The sequence below is a fragment of the Myxine glutinosa genome, chromosome 5 (assembly GCF_964187855.1).
Source record: "Myxine glutinosa chromosome 5, kmMyxGlut1.1, whole genome shotgun sequence".
In the NCBI taxonomy this organism is placed as follows: domain Eukaryota; kingdom Metazoa; phylum Chordata; class Myxini; order Myxiniformes; family Myxinidae; genus Myxine; species Myxine glutinosa.
The window spans coordinates 185,053,290-185,073,713 of NC_136265.1; the positions used below are offsets into that span (position 1 = coordinate 185,053,290).

General features: G+C 47.0%; 1 protein-coding gene and 1 long non-coding RNA gene across 9 annotated transcripts in view; one reads left to right on the top strand and one right to left on the bottom strand.

Annotated features, from left to right (window-relative positions):
• Positions 1-20,424, top strand: part of LOC137413498 (neurexin-1-like) — a 1,626,023-nt gene that overhangs the window by 146,688 nt on the left and 1,458,911 nt on the right. The gene's annotated exons all lie outside the window — the stretch shown is intronic.
• Positions 1,834-20,424, bottom strand: part of LOC137426603 (uncharacterized) — an 83,903-nt gene continuing 65,312 nt past the window's right edge. Inside the window, exon 4 of the long non-coding RNA XR_010984379.2 lies at positions 1,834-1,956. This is a non-coding gene — a long non-coding RNA (uncharacterized LOC137426603). The remainder of the gene's footprint in view (positions 1,957-20,424) is intronic.

Here is a 20,424-nt window from a genome sequence, read left to right on the forward strand (position 1 = left end):
GTAATTACCCTCAGCAGAGGAGAGGGTATTGCATTTGGGTCCGTTTGTTACTTGCGAAAATCGAAGATTTTTCAAATATATTTGTTGGTCTTGTGCGTTATTCTGTCAGTCTGTCTGTATATCATTCGCCTACAGGTCACAATTTTCAAGTGATCTTCACCAAACGGTGGAGTTGGTCATAAGCAAGAGCCTATTGCTTTTGGGGTCACAAGGTCAACATAGGCCAAAAGGTCAGAAAAGGCCAGATTTCTAAAATTCTCAATTTTTATCCGATTAACTTGAAATTTGAAGAGGACTTGCATATCTGGTCACTGAATTCAACCACCAAGTATTTTTGAGGTCAACATAGGCCAAAAGGTCCAACATAGGCTGAATTTCTAAAATCCTCAATTTTCATCCGATTGACTTGTAATTTTAAGAGGATTTGCATACCGCGTCATTGAATTCAACCACCAATTATTTTTGAGGTCATCATGGGCCAACAAATTATTTAAGGGATTTCACAAGTATCATGATATGCACGACATATTTCATGTTTGTTTGTTACTTGCCGAATAAATTCCGGCAAGTACGTTTGTTGGTTGGTTTGTCTGTCTGTTTGTCTGTCTGTTTGTGCGCAGTACTACGTCTACATCGTTGCACATAGCATCGCCATACTTTACACACATATTTTCCTTGCCCGGAAATAGACTGTGCCCAATTTTTAACTCTCTAAGCCCAAGGTCACCCAAAACGTGAAAATCGTGACCGCAGCGTAAAGCCGGGGCGAGGCGGAGTGATACAGCGGAAGGATTCGACAGTATAAATGAAGCCGCGATGAGGCGGATTTTCATTGGCACCTTCATCCTGATTTCGTTACCTCCGCCACCAAAGGTGGATGGAGGTTATGTTTTCACCCCTGTCTGTTTGTCCGTTTGTTACTTGCCGGAATCTATTCCGGCAAGTATGTTGGCTGGTTGGTTACTTGCCGGAATAGATTCCGGCAAGTATGTTGGTTGGTTGGTTTGTTACTTGCCGGAATAGATTCGCCGGAATAGATTTTGGGTGGTGAGGGGGCTTGAAGCCAGATTTTAATCTTACAGTCGCCATGTTCGTGCTCGCTGTCACTGCGATGCGAAGCGAAAGATGCCTCACAGCTGTCACATTCACAATTGCTATGTCGTATGTACTCCGGATACGTGTTTCCTTCATTGTAAAAACTACTAAGTCAACAGATAAAAGGATTTTGAGCCGATAGGTATTACGGCCTTGGCAAGATCGATGGAGACAGCGATCTGTTAGGTTATACACAGCCCAAATAGCTATGTGGAATACTCTCATGTAGAGATTAAACCCACGTCGTTTGAACTTTGGCAGAGGTCATTATTTACTTTTAATGATGTTTCTATACAAATCAAAAAGAATATAATTGGTTTTGGGTCGTCCTTTCCGCATATCTCGTGGGATTGTGAGTTGGAGAGACAACCGTGATGGCGGGGAGTGGGTTGGCATTCTCTCAGGCAGGGATTCAACCCATGTCCTTATGTATTATTATTTTGATCCAAAATGGCCGATAAAAATAAAGTACATTCCAGCAAGTCTTCGGTCTCTGACCGATTTTTCATTTGTCTGTCTGTTTGTTTGTCCGCACAGAATAAATATGATTTTCTCTGCAACCGTTGGTCCGATTGACAGCAATATTTCACCATAGATGCAACTCCTCCTGTAGAATATTAAATGATATTTATGACATCATAGATCACGGGGTAATGGCACCATCTTGGGAAAACAGAAAAAAAATTGCACCTCTATATCTCCAAAGGTGCTGCATAGAAAAAATTGAGACATGACTCATTGTAAAGAACTCTTCATGGGGAATTACATATTTTAATGGTGATGTAATAGGTTCCTCCATTATGACGTCATAATTCGACAAGCACAAAACATCCGATCAAGTTGAAATTTCTTGAGTATCATCTAGGGATAAATTGGAGGAGAAAAAAATAATAATGATGACGTTATCGATCACGTTCTTCGGCCGCCATATTTGTTTTAACACATAAGCCTTAAACATCACTAAAAACACATCCTGGCAAGGGTGTGCAATCTCTGATTGCTATTTCTTGTTACAAGAGTTTTTATGCTTTCTAACCCGAAGTTGCTTGCACATTTTGAACCTATAGTTATGGGTTCCAAAAGTTGGTTTTGAGAATGTAATTTAATTATATTCAGTTTAAAAAGAGACTTCTTGCGAGAAGTACTTTTCATCCTCAATATTTGAATTTGTTCTCACAACACCATATTTAGAACGATACCTTATTTTATATCATTTTTTGGCTTTATTTTTCCTACCTTTTTCTGATAAAACAAATGGGATACTATGGATGCCTACACATTCCACAAACATTTTACGATTACAGAATGTAGGAAACAGAAACACGAAATTTGATGTCAAGGATGAAATTGGCTTTTCGTCCCACCATGGCCTCAGACACATTTTATCCTCAGTGCAATTAACCATGTGGGTAGTTACAGAGCTTTCAGCCAAGCCCTTGCTCTGTCATTCGTCAGTAAAGACACGGCAGACAGAGATAAAGTGAGCAAATCGCCAGCTGTGTTGGCCTGATAAATGCCCTTATCCCCAGCCTGCCAGTGTGCCGCCCCCTCTGTCTTTTGAAGCTTAACCATATTTCCCGGACAATTTTTCTTTGCATGTTTTGCAAGCAATGGATTCATATTCTTTTTCCCATTAAAGAAGAAACTGATAGATGCTGAGTTTTTAAAACTTCCTCTTTAGCAGTTGCTTGTGACATTTCTCTTGGATTTACTTTGCCTGATGCACAAAATGTACCTTTTGTAATTGCAGTTGAAAATTGACAACAATATTCTGAACTATTCTTGAAAATGAAAAACAAGACTAGCTTGGAGGTGTTCAGTGTTCTTTGGCGAACCACTTGTAATGCTATTCTGGTTGTGCAGAGAGCAAAGGGACACTTTCATACATTTGCAGTGTGTGCTTGAAGCGATAAGAGCAGTTTAACACTCGGCCCAATGTTGCCATGCCAACAGTGCTTGCAGCCAGCTAATGTTGTGGAGACAAAGCCAGTGATGGCCGGAGTGTTTTGTCGCCAGATGAAAAGCTACTGTTCGGTTCAATTGTCTTTGTGTACATTTTAACTGAAGGTTGTTACGTGGAAAACCCCTTTGCATTGTCCCTTTTTCGTCCTCCCTACTCTAACATGACCGACCCAACCAGCAGTGTAAGGAAAATATTGTGTGCGGATTATTTGCGTCATCTTGTCTGTCTGGGAAAAAAAAATGTGATGAAAGATGTTTAAGCCCTAATATATATATTTTTAAAAAGTAATTATATTCAGGTAATATAGATTCTTCGATGACATAATTTTCACGTTTCGTCAGTTGACAAGAAAATGTATCTGCGATGTAATACCATGGAAATGTGTAAGCGAATGGAATTTGAAGTACTTAGTGACCCAGGACTTTTCCACAATAGGTTATTAAATCGTAGATACAAATGTGCGTCCAGACATGGTGGCTGCTCAATGCTGGCATCGCTATTTTTCAGATAGATATCTATGGGCACTCCACACACAAGGCCAGTTGAAATTGAAGGGGCCGGGTGTGTTCAATGTGATGTATCGTTCCCCCGCTGTGGCCTATTTCAGACATTGTAAAACCACACGTAATCACTCCAAATTTATTAGCCTTGTTCCACGGTGTGCCGGACAGATTTAATTATTCCAATAAACAGCCATTTGGTTTTTAAGAATGCGCTTTCTTTTCTGAACGGTATCTTGGTGCTTAGAAGTTGTCTCTCTGGACGATTTTGCTTTGTTTTTCAGTTAATCACTTCAATGTTTTTTTTTCCCCTTTACTTTTACAAGCAAAAGCAAAAATAAAGTTTGTTCTTTGAAATATGAGGCGATAATATTGAGGAAACAAAAATGTTTACAAACAGCAGAAAGCGTTTTGCGTGTAAGGCTCCATTTATACACTTAACAAGTAAAGTAATAACAATATAGTGAAATCTTGAATTGTCAAGAGGAAGCAATTCAACAGAACGTAATTCAACTAAAAAAGGACAAGTACAATGAACAAAGGAATATTCGGAAGAAATGACAGTCTTTACCAATTCACAGCCCCGCAAGGAACCGTATTTGCCTAGGCCGACCCCTGTTATACAAGCCACTCAGTGCAACCCCCTTACAGATTAAATAAAAACATTAAAAAAAAATAGCATATGTATTTTAAATGCGTAATTTATAACCCTATTTCATTGCAAAGCACATGACATTTTTCAACGCCTTAGAATGAAGAATATGGAGGCACAGACAAAACAAACCTGCAGGAGCAGGTGCTGCTATCATGGATATGATACACATTCAAGGTACAAAATCAATTTGTCGTGAAAGTAGATCCAAAATGTTCTGGTTAAATTGGGCACCTTTTTGGAACCGCGCCTATATTGAGGTTGGCCGAGCATGCAAGTCGAGCCTGGATGCCCTGCAGCGCACCTTAAAACACAGGTGGTGCAGACAAACAGACAATCAGGAATGGGTGCAGCTAACATGGACATAATCCACATTCAAGGTACATAATAAACTTGCGGTTAAATTAGACGTAACATGTTTTAGCTAAAGTAAACAACTCTGTGGAACTGTACCTAATGGCTGGCCGGGCGACTTAGTCAAGCCCGTAGGCCTCATCCTCACCCTTACGTTCCTCTCGGGTTCAGACGTATTGCGTTTGATACCTTGCACAACCTATCTCATCGTGGTTTCAGAGCAGCACAGCAGCACCATGTGACTCAGCATTTTGTCTGTGTGAAATGAACTGGAATGTGACAAACTGGTTCAGGACCTGTTGACGATGCCAATGCGAAAAGGTACATTACACTGTGATACCATTAGTTACTTCTGCTTCTCCTGATATCTGTTTCGACCATGTACTTGTACACATTGATTTAGTTGGTCAGCTCTCTTCATCTAGCAGTAACACACCTTTGCTCTTGTGTGTTGACCACTATACACGGTGGCCGGTGTATATACAGACTTGGCATTTAAAATGGATTTTTTTTTTCTTGACTTGGGTTTACTTTCTGAACTCGGTATATCAATCTGGTGAGTTTCTTTTATGCTTCGGTGATTTCTTTGTTAAAAGAACCATGTCACTGATTGTCTGTCGCAGCAAGAAATCAATAACAGGATTATATCACATGTGGCGTGACAAAATGTACAGACAGGTACATTTGACGATTGGCTTCACAATCAGGTATATAAGGGTTGTTGCATTCAGTATTAGTGGAAAACAACTGCTGCACGTCTACAAAAGTTATTGCCGCTTCCCCTGGAGATGGTCCGTCAACTCGACAATACTGTTTGTCATTTAGTGGTGGCTTTACGAAATTCCGGCATGAAACAGCGTGCTATTGCTCGGCAGTATGGCATCACTCTAGGTCAGGTGTCAAAGATCCTGAAACGAAATGCTCAGAGGGGTGTCCCTACTCCAATACCGAGGTCAGGACGTCCTCGCAGAACCACAAGGAGGGATGATCGCCAGCTGCATCGGTTAGTCCGCAATGTCCGTACCAAGTCAGCTAATCGGCTTAGGGCTGAGTGGCAGCAACTGACAAATGTGCCTGTATCCAGAAGGCTCGTCAACCAACGACTGGTTCAAGCAGGCTATCGTGCCAGGCGTCCCCTGAGAAAGCCACGTCTGACCAGACAACACCGCCAGCGCCGATTGCAGTGGGCCAGAGAGCCCCGTCAATGGCAGCCAGGACACTGGAATCACGTGATCTTCAGTGACAAGTCTAGATTTCTGGTCTATCGTCAATATGGCCGTGTCCGATTGTGCAGGCAAGTGCATGAAGCCTACAACGAAGATTGTATAGTGCCAAGAGTCCAAGCTGGAGGTGGTGGGGTGACCGTTTCGGCTGATTGTCATGCATGGGCAAAACTGACCTGGTTGTTCTGAATGGAAACCTAAACCAGTTCAAGCACAGGGCCATTCTGGAAGAAACATTGCTTCCATTTGTTCGTGCAGCCTTTCGAGGAAACTTTGTCTTCCAAGATGACAATGCACGGCCTCATCGTGCTCGCATGATCCAACACTTTCTTGCTGACCGTGGTGTAGAGCATATGGAGTGGCCTGTCATGTCCCCGGATATGAATCCGATAGAGAACTTGTGGGCAGAATTAACGCGTCAAATCGACAACTTGGACCAGCAGCCTGCCTCTGTGCGTGAATTGCAGCAGGCTATTGTAACTGCATGGCAAGCGATTCCTGTCCAAACCTTGGCAAATCTCGTGAACAGCATGCCTCAACATGTACGTGCTCTCCTGAATGCTCGTGGGGGTTACACGAATTACTGAACTGTAATTTTACTGTCCCTAATCCCAGTCATAATTTAACTTTTGTTTTTGTGTAAAAAATTTTTGGCTAATGTGCAAAACAAAGAGATACTTCTGGAAAACGCACAGAAGTTTAACATAGTACTGTCCGTGAATTGAGTTCGATATCACTTGACATCACTTTCAAGGATCAATTTATTTGCTTCGAAATGTCAAATGTGGTTTTTGTTTCTTTTAATGGTCAAATTAACAAAATCTAGAATAATTTCAACATAATTCCAATTAACTTTTGGTTCTAAGTCATCTTGAAAAGTAAGTTCACCCCCACAAAAAAAAAATTCCATATTAAATGCTAAGTCTGTATATATATATATTGTTGAGGTTTTGAGATTGTACATATAACATCATTAAAGGTTAAAGGCTTGCCCCCCATAGTTAGTCCACAAGCAACACGTAGGCCCATTAGAATTAGTTCTGTCATAGTATGTGTAAGAGTAGGCCATTTCCCTAGTGATATCTGCGTTGTGTAAAGAAATGAGCTTAGGTCCTTTTCATTTTGCTGCCACCCTTCATTTTAATCTATGGGCAAACTCAAATCCCGCGCCCCATTTGGCATCCCTCAAGTTTGTTACTCTTTGGCTGCCCTTGGTTTTGCTCGAAACCAGTCGGGGACGACGAGGTAGGCCTAAGAAGAGGGAGGAGTGCGAGGTTCGAGGTGTGGCCGCGTCAAGCAGCGCGTCAGAAGGCAATGACGGTAAGAGCAACAGCCAACCAGGGCTCGGAGGGCATGGCTTGATAGGGCGTGGTAAAGAGCATCTAGTAAGTTCCAGAGGGTTCGCTGGGCAAGGCGATATAAGCCAGCGCACAAAGCCCTTGGACAGGACTGGCTGGAAAAGGACTGGTACGAGGACTGACCTGAGTTATGAGAAGGGAGAGGCAGGCGCTCGAATTGCAAGAAAACTGTATTGGGAGGACTGAAGCCAAGCCCTTGTTGGAGCACTCAGAGGACCGGCGTGCACACGACAGTTTCTAGGCCATTGATTGAGAAGCGCATTGTTCGCGTTTATTGAACTGTCCGCTTATTAAGTACGCAGCTGAGCCGCAAGTGTAACCGCCAAAGCCAGCCCTACCGTTCGCCCTGTAATAATCCCGTGCGCGCCAAACGACACGTGGAGAGCTCCTGCCGTCTGTTCATCTACTTCGCGGTGCGAGTTGGGGACTGGAGAGCGAGCTGCCTGGACGCCATCCCTGGTCGTGCTGACCTGGTCAACTGCAAGCCCCGTGTGAGTGTGTCTGAGAGTGAACAGGCCCGTTTTTCTTGGGATAAGTTAAGACTGTTTAAGGCAGCACTGTGTTTTCTTCCTCTTCTTCTTATTGTACAAAGTGTAAATAAATTGTGTTATTCCTTTCTTCCAAATTCGACCGTTTCAGTGATTTCCTCCATTGGGTAAGCGTGGCACGATTAATAACCGCTTGGATCGGGTTTAGTCATTGATAACGGCTCGGGTCACGGGTTCGCTACTGCTCGGCGTATCCACCAACACCCGTGATTCGGGCGGGGCTTATTTCCTCATTTCTGGGTGGCGCGAGTACTTAGGTATTAGTGATTAGTCCTCCGACCCTACTTCGCGCTGTCCGGGAGGGACGTCATAGGTCCCGGGTCCCGTCGGCTAGTCAAAGACAAGGGGACTAATCCCCCCTTGGTAAGGGGAGAAAGGCCGGCGCTGAGATCTGCAACAATATATATATATATATATATATATATATATACATACATACATACATACATACATACATACATACATACATACATACATACATACATACATACATATATATATATATATATATATATATATATATATATATATATATATATATATATATATATTGTTGCGGATCTCGGGTTCGTCGACGTACTAAGGGGGGATTAAGCCCTGCTCCCCGTCGAACTCCGAGTCCATGAGGCCGCCACCCACACCACACTCGTGGTGGACGGATTGCTAAGCAATTCCAGCTGCCGAGCCCGAAGCTACGCGTGGAAGGGTTAACGGTCACGACCCGAGTACCTTCAACACACGCAGCTGTGAGAACAGGGACTGAACCTTGCACGAGTCACGCTGGTATTGAACGCCCGAACGGTTATGCGCCGTGTCACTAGTGCCGTAAACACTATTGAACCCGATCGAGCGGTTTTAATTCGGGCAATGCCAGGCCAATGTTGAAAGGATGATGACGGCCAGGTTGAAAACAAACCACAGGATTTATTACAATGTACAGTTTCACAGAAAAAGGACACAGCGAAGAATCTTAACGGCCTTACCTACGTTCTCAGACAAGGGCCATGAGATTCGTTCGGGGAAGGGAAGGAAGAGGGGAATGAGCACAAAGCGCGGCCGCTTTGTGCAGTTTGCCTGGACGGGCTCGTTGGGCGGATACCCCAAAGGATCGCTCCAACCTGGGACACCACAGCCAGAGATGGTCGCGGCAGGGGCGTTGATCACGGATGTGCACGTAGCAGGAATCCGAGGAGTGTATCTCAGGGTCAGCGTGGCAGAGCGTGCGTGGCAGAGAGAGCGTCTATATGCAGGGAGTCCAGGCAGAGAGACTCGGGGCAGAGAGAGCGTCGGGGCAGAGAGAGAGTCGGGGCAGAGTGAGCGTCTATATGCAGGGAATCCAAGCAGAGGGAGCGTCGCGAGAAAGAGAGCGTCGCGAGAGAGAGAGCGAGAGAGAGAGAGAGAGAGAGAGAGAGAGACAGACAGACAGACAGACAGACAGACCGAGCGAGCGGGGGTTTGGGCCGGGTTTTATAGTCCCCCGACCACCCCCCCCCCCCTACTCGAACGTTCCACGGGCCTCCATTAGCCGCCTGGGGTCACATGTCGTGACAGCCCCTTATTGGTCACCCTTGGCCACTCACTTCAGCTCCCATTGGCTGTTCGCTGTTCTCCGGCCACGCCCTCCGGCTCCTCCCTCGGACCTGCAAGGCTTGTTCTAGGCCCATGACAAGGCACTTTAGGCTGCAATGAGGCCTCCCATTATCCTGCCTGCCTCAACGCATACTAACACTGGGAAGGAGACTATACTTCACATTTAATAAGAAATAACTAACTAAGCGAGGCTACATGTTGTGATGTAACTAACTATGGGGGAGGGGGGTGGGGGTTGCATTTATTTACAAAACTGCAACAATATATATATATATATATATATATATATATATATATATATATATATATATATATATATATATATATATATATATATATATATATATATATATATATATATATATACTGAAACGCAAAAGAAACTTACCACCTTTGAAACCTTTAAATATCAACAATAACACTGCGTGTAGTAAATGTGTGAACTTATTTGTGGACAATAGTGTCCTCACTGTCAGACAAAACGGTCACGGATGGTCACTTGAACCTTAAATGGTCACTTCATAGCACAGCTGTTGAACAGCCGTTTTGACTGTCAGTGATTAGCCAAGGGGTACGGGATGATTTTAATGAGCTGCACGTGATGTCTTGATATTGGCTTTAAAAAGGCCAGTGCAAAATGGGCATTTCAATCAACATGCCACGATTGTCAAGGGATCAACGGCAGCATGCCCTGGGCATGCTGCAAGGCGGACTGAGCTACCGTGAGGTGGCACGTCGCCTTGGCTGTTCACACCAGACGATATCGGCCCTGGTGGACAGAGACACCCTCCACAACTCTGCAGATGACAGACCTCGATCAGGGAGGCCAAGAGTCACCACTGCAAGGCAGGACAGGCAGATGGTCCGAAGTCACCTGCAGGATCGATTCCGTCCAGCATCCCGCACTGCGGCAGAAACTCCGGGGCGTGCAAACCCACGGATCTCCAATGATACTGCACGAAGACGACTGCATGACTATGGTCTGACTGCCAGAAGACCATACAGAGGCCCCGTGATGACGGCTGCCCATCGCCGCAACCGACAGAGATGGTGCCAGCAGCATCAGCGGTGGACCTTGGCGCAGTGGAACGAGGTCGCTTTCAGCGATGAGTCAAGGTTCTGTGTGGACAGTCCTGATGGGCGTGAGCGTGTCTGGAGAAGAACTGGCGAGCGATATGCCGATTGTTGCGTGCGTCAAGCCAACAGGTGGGGTGGCCCAAGTGTGATGGTGTGGGCCGCCATATCAGGCCGGTACAGGACGCCACTGGTGGTTGTGGATGGGAATCTTAACGCCCAGCGGTATGTGGATAACATCCTGCGACCTCATCTGCTGCCATTCCTGCTAGACCACCCAGAACTGAGAACCTTTCAGCATGACAACGCTCGTCCCCATGCTGCTCGCTTTACCACTGCATTTCTCCAAGGCGAGAACATCAACACCATTCAGTGGCCTGCGCTCTCCCCTGACCTGAATCCCATAGAGCACCTGTGGGATGAGCCTGGGAGACGCGTAGTTGGCAGGGCCAGGACACGGGCAGAGCTGCTTCAGACATTGAGGACTGAGTGGGACAGAATCCAGCAGCAATCCATCCAAAGACTGGTAGGCAGTATATGCCGACGATGCACTGCCTGTATCCAAAACAATGGTGGCCACACACGCTATTGAAAGGGGACTGACATTGCACCCTGTGCTGTTCTGTACTGTAGAACAAACTGATGAGATGGTGTATCTTGGTCAAAAAACTTGACATGTCATCAATAAAATGCCAATGTTTCAATTAGCAATTGTTGGTTTGTTTTATTTTGAACTGTTACAATTTTATTACATTTCAAACAAGTGGTAAGTTTCTTTTGCGTTTTCGGTCTTTTTGAAGTTGGTCAAAATGGTCAAAATGGTCAAATCTTTCGGTCAAAATGCCCATTTTGCACTGGCCTTTTTAAAGCCAATATCAAGACATCACGTGCAGCTCATTAAAATCATCCCGTACCCCTTGGCTAATCACTGACAGTCAAAACGGCTGTTCAACAGCTGTGGTATGAAGTGACCATTGAAGGTTCAAGTGACCATCCGTGACCGTTTTGTCTGACAGTGAGGACACTATTGTCCACAAATAAGTTCACACATTTACTACACGCAGTGTTATTGTTGATATTTAAAGGTTTCAATGGTGGTAAGTTTCTTTTGCGTTTCAGTATATATATATATATATATATATATATATATATATATATATATATATATATATATATATATATATATATATATACAGTCACGTGAAAAAGTAAGTACACCCCATGTAAAGTTTTGACTTTTTCAACATATTTCAGCATACAGCTATTTGATCTTCATTTCAACAATATTGATAGATAAAGGTGATATAATAGAACAAATATCATGAAACATTTACATTTTGTCATCCATTGTATAATTTAAATAAACATAAATGCAAATTTCGCATGTGGAAAAAGTAAGTACACCCTTGGCTCTAATAGGTGGTATTGCCCCTTTTGGCAGAAACAACCTCAAGTAGGCGTTTCTTATAACTGTCCACCAGTCTCTGACATCGAATGGGAGAAATTTTTGCCCACTCCTCCATGCAGAATTCTTTCAGCTGTGTGATATTTGAGGGGTTTCTTGCATGCACAGCTCGTTTCAAATCTGCCCACAACATCTCGATGGGATTTAGATCCGGGCTTTGACTTGGCCATTCCAGAACCCTCCATTTCTTTCTTTTCAGCCATTCCTTGGTGGATTTACTGGTATGTTTAGGGTCATTGTCATGTTGCAAGGTCCACCTTCGGTTGAGCTTCAACTTTCCGACAGATGGCCTCACATTATCCTCAAGCACCCTCTGGTACAATGAAGAATTCATAGTGGATTCTATGATGGTGAGCTGCCCAGGCCCTGATGCAGCAAAGCTTCCCCAAACCATAATATTTCCATCACCATGCTTTACAGTTGGTATCAAGTTCTTGTGGTCAAATGCTGTCTTAGGTTTTCGCCAAACACGTCTTCTGGTACTGTGGCCAAATAGCTCTACCCTTGACTCATCTGTCCAGAGCACATTGTTCCAGAAGTGCTGGTCTTTACCGAGGTGTTCATTGGCAAACTTTAGTCTTGCCCTGATGTTCTTTCTGGACAGCAAAGGTTTCCTCCTGGCACACCTTACATGTAGAACAAATTTGTGCAGCCTCTTTCTAATGGTAGACTCATGCACTTTGACATCAACAGTTGCAAGAGCTACCTGTAGGTCCCGTGCTGACATTCTGGGTTTCTTGGAGACTTCTTTCAGCATCTTGCGGTCTGCTCTCTGGCTGAACTTGCTGGCGCGGCCTGGGCTGAACAAGTTGGCAGTTGTTTGGAATCTTCTCCACTTGTAGATGAACTTCCGGACAGTCGAATGATTGATTTCAAATTGTTTGGAGATCTTTTTAAATCCCTTCCCAGACTCATAGGCAGCTATAACCTTCTTTCTGAAGGCCTCAGAGAGCTCTTTTGATCTAGGCATGGTAACGCCGCACACTTCAACAACAAAGAGCAAACCAAACGAAATGTCTGAGGTTTAAATAAGACAGGTTCCTCCAAGATCCTTTCTAACGATGTTCTAATCATTTGCACCTGAGCTGGTGCACCTGATTCTAATTTTAGGTATTTGAAGTAGTGATAAATGTCGGGGTGTACTTACTTTTTCCACATGCGAAATTTGCATTTACGTTTATTTAAATTATACAATGGACTACAAAATGTAAATGTTTCATGATATTTGTTATATTATATCGCTTTTATCTATCAATATTGTTGAAATGAAGATCAAATAGCTGTATGTTGAAATATGTTGAAAAAGTCAAAACTTTACATGGGGTGTACTTACTTTTTCACGTGACTGTGTATATATATATATATATATATATATATATATACATATATACATATATACATATTGTTGCGGATATGGGACTTGGCCTCAATATCCGCTTGTAAATACTCCCCTATTTCCCCAATACTCCCCAACTATCCCCAATCCCCCATTCCCTAGTCCCATTGTCTGTAAACAACACTCTGTAGAACCGACCTTCCCCTTTTTCCCCCATTAAATGTCGTGCCCAGGTCCACCGCATCTCACGTAGACAACTTTCGGACATCTTGCTAGTTATTCTTAGTCTATGTCAGTTAAGGACTCGTTTCCATTAATTCTGACTCTTCGTTGCACCAGAATGTGATCGTATGGCACCAGTAGTGAGTTTAGGACCTTCCCATACCTCCTCCCATCTTCTTCCCCAAACAACAACTACAACAACAACTACAACAGCAACTACAACAACTACAACAATGGCGCGCGCGGGGAGTGTGCGTCCTCACTCCGGCTCGGTTAGCCGCCATTACCCATGTGCGCTCCGACGGGGTTACCACGAAGGGGCTCCCTGTCAGCCCCTCGTCAAGGGCGGAGCAGGTAACCCCCCCCCCCCCGCACGCACCCAATGAGAAGCAACGGGCCGATTCCATCTGGGGCGGAGCTAACGAGCCGAGGGCGTGTCACTCCCCGCCGGATATACGCGGCCACTTACCGGACGTGACGTCAGATGCGCCCCCAGCTTGAGAAGACAAGTCACCACCTCCAAGCGCTGAGTGAGACCTCCCGCATCATTGGACCGGACCGGGTCGATTCTGTCCTTGAGCCAAGAGTGCACCTTGAGCCATCGACGACCCGCTTTCCTTGCCATCAATCCCCGTGTGAGTCAGTTTTGTCCCGTTTATCTGTCGTCTGTCGGGGCTAATATAAGAGTGTGTCTAAGTGCCTGCCTTTCTATGCTGTCCCTCTTGTCGTTGTAATCTGACCTTCCGCCCTAATATAACCTCCTCCGGAGGTCTTGAGAACCGTATCCCTGGTGTCGTGTCATTTTAATCCCAGCCGTTGTGTCCTTTTCCTTCATTGATTTAGCGTAGCGCGACTCGGCAACGTTCGAGTATAATCGGGTAACTTGTGCGGACACGGCGGCCATTCCGCTCGGCCCACCCTAACATCAAAGTCGTGTCTGTAACAATTGGTGTCAGGAGTGGGATTCGAACCTGGGACTAAATTTGTTAGGCCCAAATTTTGGGAAGTAGAATTCGATCCGGAGCGCGTTTACGCGCTCGAAATTATAAAGGCGAAATTTGATTGTGTTTTACAAAATATAAAAACCCGAATTTTGAAAGTCGCGCTATGGCGGATCAAGACAGCTGGGGTCCGGTAGAGGAGAGTGGGGCAGGGTCGGTCCAGGACCAAATTGAGGGACGCGAGGAGAGCGAAGCAGCGAGGGTAGCAGACGCGCGAAATAGCGCCTCGCACATGGCCACGGCGCCCACGCCCGCGACCGTAGTAGCGCCGCTGGTAAATTTGGACCTTTTTTTCATACAAATGAAGGCCCTTATGGCCCAGAATAGCGAGCAAATGAGGGAGGAAATGAGGGCTCAGAGTGAGCGATTGGAGGGCCAATTGGGGGTAATGGGAAACCAAATGGGGGTAATGAGGGACGAAGCGAGGGGTACCGGTGAGAAGTTAGACAATAATTTTGAGGGGTTAGACAACGGGATAAAAGAGGTGAGAAATGGGTTAATGGGGGTAGAAAACAGAATGGCCGCTCAAGAGAATCAAATGGAAGGGATGCAAAAGGGGTTAGAGGGGTTAGAAAACAGTATGGAAGGCAAATTGAGGGACATGAGGGACCAAGCGGAAAGGGAAGTTAAACAAATGGGGCAGCAGATAGAGGGGGTCAGAATGGGGGTAGAAACCAAACTGGATGCTCACAGGGAGGAAATGGAGCAGATGAGGGTGGCATCTGGGCAGGAGATGCAAGTGATGGGAGAGGAGATCAGAAGAGGAGTGAGTGAGGAGGTCGGAGGAGTGCGCGAGGAGGTGAGGCACTGTAAGGAGCACATGGAGAAGGAGGTGAGAAAGGGGACTGTAAAGTTACAAGGGGGCATAGAGGACCTGACGCAGGAGGTGGAGCAGCTGACGGTGGGACAGACGGAGTTAGTGGAGCAGGTTCAAAGGAACACTGCGGTATTAGGAGGTTTAAAAGCGACACAGAAAGAACTAAAAGATGACTTGGTAGCGACGAAGAGGGAATGTCAGATGGTACGTGAGGGACTGACAACGAGGTTGGACGAGGTGACAGAGGTAATGGAGACGAAGGACCGGCAGGTGAGGACGCACATGGAAACGGTCAAGGTAGCCTTGGAGGACGAGCTTGAGGAGACGTACCGGGGAATAAAAGAGGTGAAGCAGAAACTAGAAGAAGTGGAAGAAGGGATGAGCGAAATTAAGAAGCGACGGAGAGAGGATAACAAAGAGATAAAAGAGGAGGTAAAAGAATTGGTCCAAAGTCTGTATTTGGATCGTGATGATGTGCTCATTAACCGGATGAGGGATTCGCAGGTGATGGAGGAGAAGCGAAGAGGAAGAGGACCCGGTGTAAGTGGTGACCAATATGGTCGTGCGTATGATGCGCCAGGGGATTTAAGAAGCTTGGGGGTCGAGATGGACCCGGGTGTTCGTGAGAGGCCGTTGGTGAAGTGTGCGACAGGTCTGGTGTGCGAAAAAGGAGGTGTGCGAGAAAGTCCGACTCTGGGGTGTGTGAGGAAAAAGTGCGTGCCAAGGAGTGAGGGTGCTGGCGAGAGTGAGTCGGTCGTAGCGCGTGTGCGAGGGAGCACATGGAAGCGCGGTGTGGTAAGTGTTACAGAGGGTGTGACGGGAGAGTGTGCGCAAGAGTGTGCGCGAGAAAGGTGTGTGACGGACGGGTGCATGGGGAAAGAGTGCGCTGTCAAAGGCAAGGAAGAATGCACACCTGTGGTGAGTGTTACAGAGGGTGTAACGGGAGAGTGTGCGCGAGAAAGGTGTGTGACGGACAGGTGCATGAGGAAAGAGTGCGCTGTCAAGAGTAAGGGTGAGTGCGCTGTCAAGAGTGGTGGTGAGAGGAGTAAGAGTGACAAGGAGCATGAGTTGGTTGTGACAGGTGAGAAAGGATGCACACCTGGAATGGTAGAGCGTGAGTGGGAATGCACGCTGGAATTGGTAGTGAGGCACGTGGTTGGGTGTGCGAATGAGAGCACACCTGTGATTGTCACAGAGGAGGTGACCGAGGAGGGGGCGCGAAGAGGTGTGTTGGTGAGGTGTGCGACCAACGAATGTGTGCCAAAGTGTTCGGTGGTCAGGTGTGTGACCAAGGCTGTGAGTGGAATGAGGGTACCTGGGTGTGTAAGGAAAGGTACGAGGAGCCTGGAGACGGCTGGATGTAGGAGCACGAAAGGGGTAGCGTATGCGTGTAAGAACCCAGGTGAAGCATCGACGGTAACCAGGTTGGAGGTTAGGTCGACTTTTAGCCGAAGCGGGCCCTCGGTGCGTGCTGGGCCTCGCTTTGAACGGCCGCGTCCGTGCTCCACTAGGCGGAGCGGGCAGCCCGATAGAAAGGGTCGTCATGGCGACCACTTTTTGTTGAGGCAGTCCAGCAGGTCGAGATCGGGACATTGGATGGCTCCACGCCGAGATGGTGCGTGGGATCTCGGCCCGGGTAAGCCCCCGTCCCTGCCCCGAATGCCGGACGCATCCAGCCGCCGGCACAAAACAACCAGCATCCATTGCTTGGCTTTACGAAGCCGGGCTTTGGACAGGAATTGGCGCACCGAGAGGCATTAGTGAGTAGACTGCGTGATGAGGATAGTGTTTTGGCCCCGAAATTAGAAAAAGGCGAAATTTGATGATTGGCAAAGGATTGGCAGTAATGATTGGCAGATGATGGGCAGTGATTGGCAAATTTTTGATTTGTTGAAATTTGATGTGCAAAATTGGTAGTGAGCGATGGGCCCGGTGGGTAAGGGGGGCATCCCTGCCACCCTTCCCATAGTGGGGCAAATGCGCAATAGCTTATGGGGTGTATGGCAGTGAAAACTAGCCCGGGTGGGTTAGGTTATATTGTGTGTAGGGATCTAGCGAAGATGACATGAGGTGACGTTAAGGTTAGTTAGTGACTGATACCTGTAGTGGGGACGCAGGTAGATTAGTATGGATGATAATGACGTGGGAGCGCAATAGTTTAAAGGGACGACTGGGAAGCGCAAGTTTCAGAGGGGAGTAGTTAGATGAGATGATGCTGTGTGAGAATTGAACAGGTGTGATTGCACAGGTGTGCAACTGGACAGGTGTGTGGAGCAGTGTGTGAGTAGTGAGTGTTGTGGATCAGCGCGAATGCGCTTGGGGAGAGAAGGGTGCAGGTGGCACCAGGTGTGAGAGCACAGGTGTGCAGGTACAGGTGTGTGGAGAGAGTTGGAGTAAGTGGTACGGAGTGGTGTGCATGGTGCGAAGGTGTGGATGGGGGAAGAGTGGACCCCTTTCACGAGTACCCGGGGCGGGTAGTGTAAGTGTTAGGTAGAGGGTACAGGTAAATTGTGGTTGGATATTGGCATCTGTGGTGCGGTTGCAGAATGGTATTGCGGATGGGTGCATTAGTGTTGTGGAAATGGCTGGGCGTGTAGCCTGTTAGTGTGTGTAGTTGGTTGGGCACTCCACCACTGTGAGGATGTCGGCCAGGTGAGGCCGCAGGTGGGCTCTGGGAGCCGGTAGTTGTGAGTGGGTGCCTGAGGATCCCGGGTGTGGATCGGGTAGGCCAGTGCCAGAGAGGGCACCGAGTGGGGAGAGCGCCAGAGGGCCTTCCCCAGGTAGTTAGGTTAGGGTAAGGAGCAGGTAAGCTCGGAGGCAACTGCAGTGGTGGAGGTGTGCAGGTGGGTAGACCCGCTGGGAGAGGTACACGCCACAGCCCAGAAATTGTGCGAGGGCACCGGGAGATGAATCGGGGGAGTGAGACCCCAAATTGAAAAGCACCACAGTTTGGCCAATGGGAATTGGTTTTTAGAACCCATAGTGTAAGAGGGCCAATGGTTTGGCAGGAGAAAGACCCCGGGTAATGTAAAGTTGTTAAAGTCATTTAGGAAATAGTTAGGATTGATGAACCTGTCGCACCATACGCAGCCACTTACCTGTGGTGATGATGATGACTCCACACCTGTGTTTTCTTTGTTTTGTGTTGCAGGAAGTAAGGATTGCTGTTGGATTTGTGAGACGCATCACGACGTGGATGAGACATTGGGGTGATTCCATCTCTCCCTCCCTAGGAGGGACTGATGATGAATTGGTGATAGCAAATTATGATGTTGAGTTGGAGATGGCAAATTTTGATCAGAGTTGAAAATGGCAAATTTGATTGGTTAGGAGGGAGAGAAGACGAATTTGGTTTATGGGAGGAACGGGGAAGACAGTAGGGACGTTTGTTGATTGGTAAAATAGATGTTTATGGGTAGTGTTGTGTTGTGTGGATACAGTAAGGGGTAAGGGAGGGGCCATGTAGGTTACCTGGTGGGGGGGGGGGGGGCGTACGGTAGGAACGTACCTATCTCACCTGGTTCCCATGTGCCCCCAGTGTGCATTACCTTACATTGCGTGCACTTTTGCGCCCTTACCACCTTACTCACTTGTCTGCTTCTTTTGTCTCCCACCTCCGAGGATCTGGCTTTGGGGTAGAGAGAGAGGAGAGAGAGGTGCTGGATCCGCAGTTGTGGGCCTGCACTTTCGCTGCTTGCTGCCTGGATCGATACACCATATGGACCGCAATGTTTGTGGCCACCCACAATGGACTGCAGTTCTTTTGCGGCCAAGCACCACCCATGGATGGACCTATGGGTCAACGTGGCACCTATGCCATACAAGGTGAACCACTAACAGTTGGCCCCCTGACGGCCACAATAGAGAAATGGACGCGGTTGGCGCCTTTCTTTATTTTTGAAAGAAGTACGAAGGCCAAGTGCACCACACGAAGGCAAGACCAGCGGCAGACCATCGGCCGGCTGTGACACCACACCGTGATTTATAGACATTTTATTGGTGCACCGGATGGTGCTGACTGTGTGATGGGGTGGTGCTTTTGGTGCTGGGAAGGGGTGCTCTGCACATTATTAAAGGCCGTAAGGCCACAGAGCACTCGTGGGTTGGTGTATCGATGCTGGCATGCGTGCTCTCTCTATGCATAACATCTGCATGTGTTCCTCCAAAAACAGGTCCTGGATCGTAGTGTAAATAGCAGCGTAGTCTTGTAAATAATGCTCCCTACCGGCTGTATGTTTAGTTTGCGAATTCTTTCCGGATTCGGTTATCCTGTGGGTGTGTTTCTGTGAGGAGAAGGGTGCAACGTCGCAGGGGGACATATTTACTCATTTGTGAATATCTGTAAAACTGTCGCACTCAGGGTAGAGTTAATAGTAGAGGGAACTACATCTGAGTGCCACACTAAAATAGGTAAAAATTAATCGGGTCGGGACGCCCCGAGGGTAGAGAAGGGTGCAATGTTGCGGATATGGGACTTGGCCTCAATATCCGCTTGTAAATACTCCCCTATTTCCCCAATACTCCCCAACTATCCCCAATCCCCCATTCCCTAGTCCCATTGTCTGTAAACAACACTCTGTAGAACCGACCTTCCCCTTTTTCCCCCATTAAATGTCGTGCCCAGGTCCACCGCATCTCACGTAGACAACTTTCGGACATCTTGCTAGTTATTCTTAGTCTATGTCAGTTAAGGACTCGTTTCCATTAATTCTGACTCTTCGTTGCACCAGAATGTGATCGTATGGCACCAGTAGTGAGTTTAGGACCTTCCCATACCTCCTCCCATCTTCTTCCCCAAACAACAACTACAACAACAACTACAACAGCAACTACAACAACTACAACAACGGCGCGCGCGGGGAGTGTGCGTCCTCACTCCGGCTCGGTTAGCCGCCATTACCCATGTGCGCTCCGACGGGGTTACCACGAAGGGGCTCCCTGTCAGCCCCTCGTCAAGGGCGGAGCAGGTAACCCCCCCCCCCCCCCGCACGCACCCAATGAGAAGCAACGGGCCGATTCCATCTGGGGCGGAGCTAACGAGCCGAGGGCGTGTCACTCCCCGCCGGATATACGCGGCCACTTACCGGACGTGACGTCAGATGCGCCCCCAGCTTGAGAAGACAAGTCACCACCTCCAAGCGCTGAGTGAGACCTCCCGCATCATTGGACCGGACCGGGTCGATTCTGTCCTTGAGCCAAGAGTGCACCTTGAGCCATCGACTACCC